Source organism: Geotrypetes seraphini, chromosome 3 (genome assembly GCF_902459505.1).
Source record: "Geotrypetes seraphini chromosome 3, aGeoSer1.1, whole genome shotgun sequence".
Lineage (NCBI taxonomy): Eukaryota > Metazoa > Chordata > Amphibia > Gymnophiona > Dermophiidae > Geotrypetes > Geotrypetes seraphini.
Window position 1 is genome coordinate 296194627 of NC_047086.1, and position 11266 is coordinate 296205892.

General features: G+C 45.9%; 1 long non-coding RNA gene across 1 annotated transcript in view; it reads left to right on the forward strand.

Annotated features, from left to right (window-relative positions):
- The window catches only part of LOC117356806, a 49493-nt gene extending 38718 nt beyond the window's left edge, over positions 1–10775 (forward strand). The window contains exons 2-4 of the long non-coding RNA XR_004538717.1: positions 6765–6848; positions 9145–9410; positions 10665–10775. This is a non-coding gene — a long non-coding RNA (uncharacterized LOC117356806). The remainder of the gene's footprint in view (positions 1–6764; positions 6849–9144; positions 9411–10664) is intronic.
- Positions 10776–11266: the final 491 nt, after the last annotated feature.

The window sequence follows — 11266 nt, forward strand, 5'->3', positions numbered from 1 at the left end:
TGTATATTAACTTTATTGCAGTGTTTTGAATCAATTGTAATCTCCTTTTTTCTTTCAATGATATGTTAAGAAAGAGAGCATTGCAGTAATCGAGTTTCGATATTACTAATGAGTGGATTAGTATTGTGATAGATTTAGGGGTCAGAAATTTGGATATCGATCTAATACGACGTAATTTAAAAAAACAGTTTTTAACAGTAAGAGAAATATGATCATGGTAAGTAAGTTTTTCATCAATTAGTACGCCAAGAATCTTAACTGAAGGAACTAAGTTTAGTGTGATGTTATTAAGAATGAATGGATTTGACAAAGTTATATCATTCCTCCAAGTAAATAATACAGCTTTAGTCTTCTTTATGTTAAGAGCCAATTTGTTTGTATTAAGCCAAGAATGAATTATTTCTAATTTGTGATTAATGGATTTGATTTCTTTATCACATTTGGGATCTAAGGGATGTATAAGTTGAACGTCATCTGCGTATGCAAATGGGGTAAAGCCTATGGATTGACAAATGCTTAACAGTGGAGAAAGAAATATGTTAAACAGAAGAGGAGATAAGATGGATCCTTGAGGGATACCAAATGTAGAAGAATAAGTTTTAGACATTTCATTTTTAAACTTAACAGAGGAGGTGCGATCAGCGAGATATGAAGTTAACCAATTTAGGACATTATCTGTTATGCCTATTGATTCTAGTCTTTGTAACAATAAGTCGTGATCTATGGTGTCGAACGCTGCTGAGATATCTAAAGAAAACAGGATGACGGATTTGTGATGGTCTAAATGGTATTGAATATTTGAAGTTAGCCCTATTAGAGAATATTCTGTGTTGTGGAATTTTCTAAACTCTGTTTGGTTTGGATGTAATGCATTAGTGCTCTCTATGAAATCAGAGAGTTGATTAAATATGAGTTTCTCTGTAAGTTTTCCCAAAAATGGCAGATTAGCTATTGGCCGATAATTAGTTGGATCATTTATGCTGATATTGTGATCTTTGATGATAGGAGTGATGGTCGCGGTTTTCCAAAGGGGGGGAACGGTCGCTGTTATTAGACTCTTCTGAATTAGTGAGTGAATGAATTTACCCTCGAGCAGAGAAGACTGAGAGGGGATTTAATAGAGACTTTTAAAATAATAAAAGGTTTTGATAAAATAGACCAAGAAGCAGCGTTACTAACTTTTTCGGATGTGACACAGACAAGAGGTCATAGACTGAAACTGAGTGGCAGCAGGTTCAGGACGGATATCAGGAAGTACTTTTTCACACAGCGCGTGGTGGGAATTTGGAATGCTCTCCCGGAGGATGTTGTGACAGAGATTACTGTTCTGGGATTCAAGCGCAAGTTGGATGCACACCTTCTTGCAAATCATATTGAGTGCTACGGTATATCTGGGTCTCCATTCGGGAGTACCTAATGGGGCCGCCGCGTGTGCGGATCACCGGACTGGATGGACCTCGGTCTGATCCGGTGAGGGCTTTTCTTATGTTCTTATGGGGTCCCCTTTGTCCATTTGTTTGTTAATTCCTTCGAAAAAGTGCAATAAGTACGTTAGGCAGGATCTTCCCTTGCAGAATCCATGTTGGCTTATTTTTATCAGTTTATTCCTTTCTAGATGCTCATTGATGCTGTCTTTTATTAGTGCTTCCTCTACTCCAGGGGTGTCCAATGTCGGTCCTCGAGGGCCGCAATCCAGTCGGGTTTTCAGGATTTCCCAATGAATATGCATGAGATCTATTAGCATACAATGAAAGCAGTGCATGCAAATAGACCTCATGTATATTCATTGGGGAAATCCTGAAAATCCGACTGGACTGCGGCCCTCGAGGACCGACATTGGACACCCCTGCTCTACTCCTTTCCCCATTTACCTTAATAAAACAGGATAAAATGAAAAACATTTTCAGGATTCAAAAATAATAAATAGAAATTAAACAACAACAAAAAAATAGACAAGATGATACTTTTTTATTGGACTAACAATATATTCTTGACTAGTTTTTGAAGGCAATACCTTCTTCTTTGGATCAGAAATGAGCAAAAGAAGACATGTCAGAATATGTAAGTGAAACATAAAAGCATTCTTTATTTACTCTGTTTTCTATACTGTTCTCCCAGGAGAGCTCAGAATGGTTTACATGAATTTATGCAGGTACTCAAGCTGTTTTCCCCTGTCTGTCCCAGTGGGCTCATAATCTATCTAATATACCTGGGGCAATGGGATTAATAAGTGACTTGCCCAGGGTCACTAGGAACAGTGTGGGTTTGAACCCCCAACCCCAGGGTGCTGAGGTTGTAGCTTTAACCACTGTGCTACACTCTCCACTCTGTTATAATAATAGTCTCAGTGGAAAAAGTGGGGAGCACTGAAGATGGGATACTGGACTAGATGTACCATTTGCTCTGACCCAGTAAAGTTATTCTTATGTACTTATGTCGGTGGTTTACATCATAAGGTTTATGTTTATTAAGATTTTTGATATACCGCTCCCGCATTTTACTGACCTAAGCGGTTTACAATGTAACAATTGAATACTGAAAGGAAATCCATTAAACATATTCAGATAGGAAAGATAAAGGTAAAGATATAGACATGATATGTACATCCCAACAAGTATTCAATGAGTAAAATTAAATTGAATTAAAATTAAATTATAATTTAAAATTATAATTAAAAATTAAAAAAATAAAATGAATTCCAGTCAGACATTAGGTTCTGATATTAGAAGACCGTAGAAACATCATGCCAAGGAGCAAAAAGGAACCAGCTGGTATGCTCATTGAGCCCTGAAGTATGAAGCCCACACACACACAATATTTCAGCCATGAGGTGTCATAAGATGTAGTCTTAAGTTCTAAAATGCAGGCTTGTCATTTGGAATAGCCAAATGCAGTATTTAACACGCTGGATTTAGTGGCCTCCATGGATGATTCAAATTGCAGAACGAGCAAATTAGGTGGGGAGGTGTCTATGGGAACTGAGCAGAAGTTGTAAAATTTATCACCAGCACTCAGCCCTCCTACTGTTGCCTTATACAGTGGTGCCTCACACAACGAACTTAATCCGTTCCAGGAGCAAGTTTGTTATGTGAAACGTTCGTTGTGTGAAACGCGTTTTCCCATAACAATACATGTTAAAAAAAATAATTCGTTCTGTAGCATAAAATATGCTAAGATGACATAAAAAAAGATAAATTTTTGGTTATTATTTTTATTTAGATACATCTAAAAACATAATTGTTTTTTAAAACAACACACATTTTTTAAATTTAAAGACAGACTAAGTAGAGTCTAATTTTACAGTGAGAGGGCAGAGTCTCAGCGGCAAAAACTGGGACTTAACTGTTCATTTTTTTTTTTTTTCTACCGTGTTTCCCCGATGATAAGGCAGGGCCATCAAATAAGACAGCCCCCCCTTTTTAGAAAAAAATGTAAAATAAGGCACCCCCCCGCAAATAAGCCACCCACCGATACCTGCGCTTACCCGAATCGGGTGGTACGGTGGGTGACTCCGTGTAGTCCCTGGCACCCCCGACACGATCGGGGCAAGAGGGAGCTCAAGCCCTCTTGCCCCCCCGACTCCCCGACACGATCGGGGCAAGAGGGAGCTCAAGCCCTCTTGCCCCCCCCCGACTCCCCGACACGATCGGGGCAAGAGGGAGCTCAAGCCCTCTTGCCCCCCCGACTCCCCGACACGATCGGGGCAAGAGGGAGCTCAAGCCCTCTTGCCCCCCCCGACTCCCCGACACGATCGGGGCAAGAGGGAGCTCAAGCCCTCTTGCCCCCCCGACTCCCCGACACGATCGGGGCAAAAGGGAGCTCAAGCCCTCTTGCCCCCCCCGACCCCCCGACACGACCGGGGCAAAAGGGAGCCCAAGCCCTCTTGCCCCGCCGATTCCCCAACTCCCCGACAATATCGGGCCAGGAGGGAGCCCAAGTCCTCCTGGCCACGGCGACCCCCTAACCCCACCCTGCACTACATTACGGGCAGGAGGGATCCCAGGCCCTCCTGCCCTCGACGCAACCCCCCCCTCCCCCCAACGACCGCCCCCCCCCAAGAACCTCCGACCGACCCCCAGCCGACCCGCGACCCCCCTGGCCGACCCCCACGACACCCCCAACCCCCTTCCCCGTACCTTTCTGTAGTTGGCCGGACAGACGGGAGCCAAACCCGCCTGTCCGGCAGGCAGCCATCGACGGAATGAGGCCGGATTGGCCCATCCGTCCCAAAGCTCCGCCTACTGGTGGGGCCTAAGGCGCCTGGGCCAATCAGAATAGGCCCGGGAGCCTTAGGTCCCTCCTGGGGGCAGGGCCTGAGGCACATGGTCGGGTTGGGCCCATGTGCCTCAGGCCCCGCCCCCAGGAGGGACCTAAGGCTCCCGGGCCTATTCTGATTGGCCCAGGCGCCTTAGGCCCCACCAGTAGGCGGAGCTTTGGGACGGATGGGCCAATCCGGCCTCATTCCGTCGATGGCTGCCTGCCGGACAGGCGGGTTTGGCTCCCGTCTGTCCGGCCAACTACAGAAAGGTACGGGGAAGGGGGTTGGGGGTGTCGTGGGGGTCGGCCAGGGGGGTCGCGGGTCGGCTGGGGGGGCGGTCAGAGGTTCTTGGGGGGGGCGGTCGTTGGGGGGAGGGGGGTTTGCGTCGAGGGCAGGAGGGCCTGGGATCCCTCCTGCCCGTAATGTAGTGCAGGGTGGGGTTAGGGGGTCGCCGTGGCCAGGAGGACTTGGGCTCCCTCCTGGCCCGATATTGTCGGGGAGTTGGGGAATCGGCGGGGCAAGAGGGCTTGGGCTCCCTTTTGCCCCGATCGTGTCGGGGAATCGGCGGGGCAAGAGGGCTTGGGCTCCCTCTTGCCCCGATCGTGTCGGGGAGTCGGGGGGGCAAGAGGGCTTGAGCTCCCTCTTGCCCCGATCGTGTCGGGGAGTCGGGGGGGCAAGAGGGCTTGAGCTCCCTCTTGCCCCGATCGTGTCGGGGAGTCGGGGGGGCAAGAGGGAACCAGGCGGAGAGAGGGCAGTTAAGCGCAGTGCCTGCGCGGAAGGATGCAGCTCGGGCGACTTCGTTGTGTGAAACGAAGTTCGTTGTACGGATCAAGACATAAAGTTCGTTGTGCGCAGCGTTCGCTGTGCGAGGCGTCCGTTATGCGAGGCACCACTGTACTTCCGTGTCAGTAGCCGCTAATGAAATTAGATCAGCTGCAGGCGACGGTCAGCATGTCGGACGCCCCCGCAGGCCATCTCCTCTGATGCAAAGCGTCACTCCCATTTCGGCAGCGTCAATCTCCCCACTGCTAAAATCCTCAGACCTGGCGTGGCTGTCGGCACGACACAGTCCCATCGGTGGCACAAAGGAGCCGAAACTATATCTTTGCCACCTTTGATGATGAAAGAAAAATCATGAGGGTCCAGTCCAACATCTCTCAACTGCCATCATGGAGCCAAGCAATAGGTAGGAGGCCCCTCGACAGTTAGACCGGAGCCAACGGTCAAATCGGAACATCAATGAAGTGATTTAACAAATAAGACTGGAGGTCCCAGACCAAAGGAATAAAATTAAAATAAATAAATAAATAAAACCAATAAACAGAAGATCAGAAAACTAAATAAAATATAAACAAAGCAAAAGAAAACAAAAATAAAAAAAGTAAGGTGAGAAGGCAGCACATCTGATGACCTAACTGGCCGCCATCTTGTATGAGGACAGACTTAAAGATCTCAATATGTATACTTTGGAGGAAAGCGGGAGAGGGGAGATATAACAGAGATGTTTAAATACCTATGTGGCATAAATACGCACGCGGCAAGTTTTTCAGTTGAAAGGAAACTCCAGAGTGAGAGGGCATAGAATGAGGTTAAAAGGTGACCAGGATTAATCTAAGGAAATACTTTATTTTTTACAGAAAGGGTAGTATATGTGTGGAATAGTCTCTCGGTAGAGATGGTGGAGACAGACTGTTTCTGAAAAGCACATGGGAACTCTTAGGGAGAGAAGGCAATAGTAGATGCCATGGATGGGCAAATTAGTTGAGCTATTTGGCCTTTATCTGCCTTCATGTTTCTATTCAAACACTATTTAATTGGCCAGAAACCATTCCTATCTGGTTAAATAGTTCTGAATATCTGCCAGACTGTTCCCTCCAAACTGAGTGGGAGTCCTCTGTCTACAGTCCTATCAGTGGGGGGTGCTGTTTCACTATCACCTGAAAGACAGGAAAGCTCTGCAGGGCTCCAGGGAACCTGCCTGTATCTAAAGATTGAAAACACAATATTGAAGCATCAGTCTCCACTGACAGCAATGCAATTAGAGGACTCCCACTTAGCTTAGAGGGAATAGTGTATATAAAACTTCAAATACCTCAAAATAGCTTGATCACAGCACTCTTTTCCAATATCATGTCAGCTTGATTGAAACCAACCCCCTCTTCTACGAAACCATGCTAGCGGTTTTAGCACAGAGACCCGTGCTGAATGGCCCGCGCTGCTCCCGACGCTCATTGAGTTCCTATGAGCGTCAGGAGCAGTGCGGGCCATTCAGTGTGGCTCCCCGCTAGCGTGGTTTCGTAGAAGAGGGGGCAAATCTTCTTACATCATACTCTCAAAAATCCATCTGACATGATCGTGTTTTGGAATAACTGTCCTGCATCAGGGATAAATCCTTGTTTTTTCACTTTTGATCTCTACTAGAAAATTTGCTTTCTCATAACTTAATTGAAGTCTTCACTGCTGAATTGTCAAGCATAAAATGCTTCCTTTCTTTTAAATTTCTTAGAAGCTCTGTTATGAAATCACACCCTGAAGGTCCATGAAAATGAAATAATTGAAGACTCAGAAGAATTACATCAAGAGTAATTTTGTAAGACAGTAAAATTTAAGAATCTTAAGCTGGAATGGAACCCCCGTGAATATTGGGAGGGGGGGGGTACTGTACTGACACGCAGTTCCTGATTGGTGAAGGACTTTAGTGCAGGAAGAGGCAGTCTGAGCATACTGCGAGTGATTTCCTTCACTTGCCACGCTCCGGCTGCTCTCTCCTGCCTCTCCAGCTGCCCTCTTATGCCCGGTCATTCACAGTCAGAAAATACCATGAATGACTGGGACCATAAATCGCCAACCGCGAATGACCGAGGGAGCACTGTATATATATGTTGAGTGTGACAGCTGTGTACTCAGCATTGCTCTTTGCATTTGGTTTTGGCTCCCTGCCTGTTGCTTTCTTCCTCTTGACAAAGATTTCATCGAAACACGGCCTATGTTGGTTGCCTGTTATCAGGGCCACGATCGGGGCAGTACTACCAGTCCTGCATTCAGGGGCCCGGAGCTGACAGGGGGCCCGGGCTCCCCCAGGGTCGCAAGCATAGTCTCCCCTCCTTCTCCTTATCTGCCCTGCCGCAGCACACGAACGGAAGTCTTCCCGATGTCAGTGCTGACGTTGGAGGGAGGGCTTAAGCAAAGCCCTCCCTTCCTCCGACGTCAGCGCTGAGATCGGGAAGACTTCCGGTTGGCTGCTTGCGGCAGGGCAGGTAGAGAAAAGGCAGTCATGTACTGAAGGGGGGGGGGCGGTCCGCCCGGGTGCAGCCATGGGGGGGGAGTGTGCACAGCCAGTCAGGTCCCCTTAGCCTTGTGGCGCTTCCCCCGACCGACCGACAACAGGCCCGGCTGACAAACCTCCCTGCCCTATAGCAGCGAATCTTAATTACCTTCTTACAGCAGCTTCAATACTCCAGCTGCTGTAAGAAGGTAATTTAGATTCGCGGCTACAGGGCAGGGAGGTTTGTCCGACCGGGCCTGTTCTGTTGTCGGTCGGGTGGGGAAGCGCCACAAAGGTAAGGGGCAGGGAGGGAGAAAGGGAGGAAAGGTGGAGTGGAGAAGAAAAGACGCTTAAGGGAAATGGGTAAAACTGAGAGGGGAGAAGGCCGCTGAAAGCACTGGGGAAGACAAAGGGGTGGAGAAGGACGCTGAAAGTACATGGGGAAGACAAAGGGGTGGAGAAGGACGCTGAAAGGACATGGGGAAGACGAAAGGACATGGGGAAGACAAAGGGGTGGAGAAGGACGCTGAAAGGACATGGGGAAGACGGGAGGGGGGGAGAAGGACGCTGAAAGCACATGGGGAAGTCAGATGGGGGAGAAGGACCCTGAAATGACATGGGGAAGACAAAGGGGTGGAGAAGGACGCTGAAAGGACATGGGAAGATGGGGGGAGAAGGACGCTGAAAGTGCATGGGGAAGACAGAGGGGGGAGAAGGACGCTGAAAGCACATGGGGAAGACAGAGGGGAGAGAAGGACGCTGAAAGGACATGGGGAAGACAGAAAGGGAGAAGGACGCTGAAAGGACATGGGGAAGACGGGGGAGAAGGACACTGAAAGCAAATGTGGAAGACAGTGGGGGGAGAAGGATGCTGACAGGACATGGGGAAGATGGGGGGGGAGAAGGATGCTGAAAGGAAATAGGGAAGAGAGAGTGGGGAGAAGACACAGGCAGGGAAGAAGACAGAGATGCCAGAGTATGGGGGGAGCGGAGGGAAGAAGATGGGTGCCAGACCAATTTGGGAGGGGGGGAGAAAGGGAGAGGCACAGTAACAGAGCAAATGGAAGACGCAGAATGAAGAGAGACAATGGATGGAAGGAATTAAATGAGAACATGAGGAAAGCAGAAACCAGGCAACAAAGGTAGGAAAAAAATTATTATTATTATTTTTTTGCTTCAGGATAAAGTAGTATATTAGTTGTGTTGATAAAAATTTATAAACATTAGAGGCTCTGGTAGAAACCCGTTTACAAAGTATGTATTCTTCCCAATTAATATTTTCAAATTAATAAAGTCTTTTTGCTTTTTAAATGGGTTTCTACCAGAGCCTTTAATTCAGTAGCATAATTAAATGAAATAACTATTTCTGTAGTTTATAGGGACGGGTGGAGACGGAGGGATTCCTCGCGGGGACGGGTGGGAGTCCTCACGGGGATGAGTGGTGATGGGTGGGACTTTGGCGGGGACAGGTGGGGACGGGTGGGATTTCTGTCCAAGCACAACTCTCTACCCCAGGGTCCTAGGCCACCATAGCACAAATTCCTGTATTATGCTTCTGCTGTGCACAACAATAAACACTGCTGTCATACTTTTATTTTGTCCCCTGCCGATTTCCTGATAGCACCTGCCCCCGGACAAAAGTGGATCCGTCTACCTGGCCCGCGGCCGCAGCCGGTGATATACTAGGTGCGTGCCTCTCGTCTCCTGACTCCTTCACCAAGGCCCACCCTGTCTCCACTCCGATTGACTTGGGCTTAGGGTGCCTAGCCAATCAGGAGACACATCACTTGCCTGCCACTGAATCTGTGAGAGCGGGTCGGCCGGATGACATCACCACGTCTCTAGGAGGACAGGACGAGAGGAGCAGCACGAGTTGCTGAAGAACTAGTAAGGCAGTGATCAATTTAAACATGCACCTTTCTTCCTCCATCCCATGCACCTTTCTTCCTCCATCCCATAACACACACAGCCTGGTGGTGATGATTATCAGATTGATTCATGAATATATAATGGTGTTATGAGTGTGCACCTCTGCCTTCCCATCCTCCTTAGCATGTCACATACAGCATGTTACATTACACAAAGTCTGTGTAATGTAACATGCTGTATGTGACATGCTGAGGAGGATGGGAAGGAAGAGGTGCACACTCATAACATCATTATATATTCATCCATAGCTGCATGTTAATGATGTGCTCATATGCACTTATTTATCATCATAACATGTACATCATCATTAACATGCAGCTGTGGATGTGTAAGGACAGGCTGAGGAGGATGGATGGGAAGGAAGGAAGGTGCACATATCAACATAGTGTACATTTTTAACATGCATGATGCAGCTATAGGCAAGCTGAGGAGGATGGGATCATACAGATGTGTATGTTCAGATATGCGCTCGGATGTGTAGTTTTTTCTGATATATTTATTAAGCTTACAGTATTTATAAAAACACATTTAATACTTGTTATAAAAAATATTGTGCAATTGTGATCTACTTCTGGCCTACAAAGCTCAAAAGAAATCCTTAACTGAGATTTTACATTCAAAAGTGAATTATAGCTACTAGCACAATTATTTATTAGTTATTTATTATGCAGATGTTTGTTAGTTTGTTATTAGTTCAGTATTAGACATATGTTAGTTTAGAATAGATAGGTATAGATTAGTTTAGTTTAGGTTAGGTTAGGGCCCTGCTGAAAGAGTCTACCTTGACGTGGTTGTAGGCTTACAAATCTTTTGGTCAAAGAGTGCGGCGACAGAGAAACGTATGTGTGTATTCAGCCCATGGAAGAAGGGGGGGGGGTCGGGGAGGGGGGAAGGGGTGCGTGGGGGGCCCAATAGGATTGCTCAGTAAGGGGCCCAGAAATTTCTGATGGCGGCTCTGCCTGTTTTGGGCATTTCACCTCTGCTTGTGAAGACTTTGAAAATGCTCTCTGTCCTCTTGGTTTGAGACTTTTTTGATTATCTAACTTATTATACTGTTTACTGACAGCACGTTTGCACTTGCACCTGTACTTTGTGATATGGAGGTTGGATTTGAACTCTAATCTGTTTAGGATGTTGGTTTTTTGATTTTTTTCCTTTCTGGATGGCCCACAATCATCTTGCTTGCTTCATTCCTCGTGGATACTGTTCCAGGAAGACTTCGAACTCTCAAGCTAAGTGATTTATGAACTTTTGAACACGGCTATATTTATATATTATTGTATGATTTTTTGTGTGGCCTTTTCCAGCCTGGTTTGATAGTGCTTGCTAAATGTTATATGTTGTTATATCTTATCTGGTTTGTTTGGTTTGTTTGTAGTATTTGTATGGTGTTCTGTTTATGCTATTCTATGAAAATTTTGTGATATTTTTGCAAATTTTAAATTAATAAATATGTACAGTATTTTAATTTTGCAATTTGAGTACATTGCTCTGATATTATAGTATTTTTCTGTGGTATATACTCTTTAGGGATTTCTTTTTCTTATACAGAGAGAATGCCAGGTAAATTTTGAATAAACTAAAATTTCACTGCTTTAGTCAAGTGAGTGAGTGCCTTTGAGTTTAAGAAGAACCTTTTTGTACAAAATTTATTCACTGCTTTCTGTAGTCCTCTGAAGTAACTTTATTCATGTTATTTTTTCCTATTTAAATCTAATACATTTTAAACAATTACATTTTTAAAAGAAGTATTTTAAATAGAAAGACCAGCAGTACAATTTATCCTCATTAAGAATATAGGAGCTCATTTTATC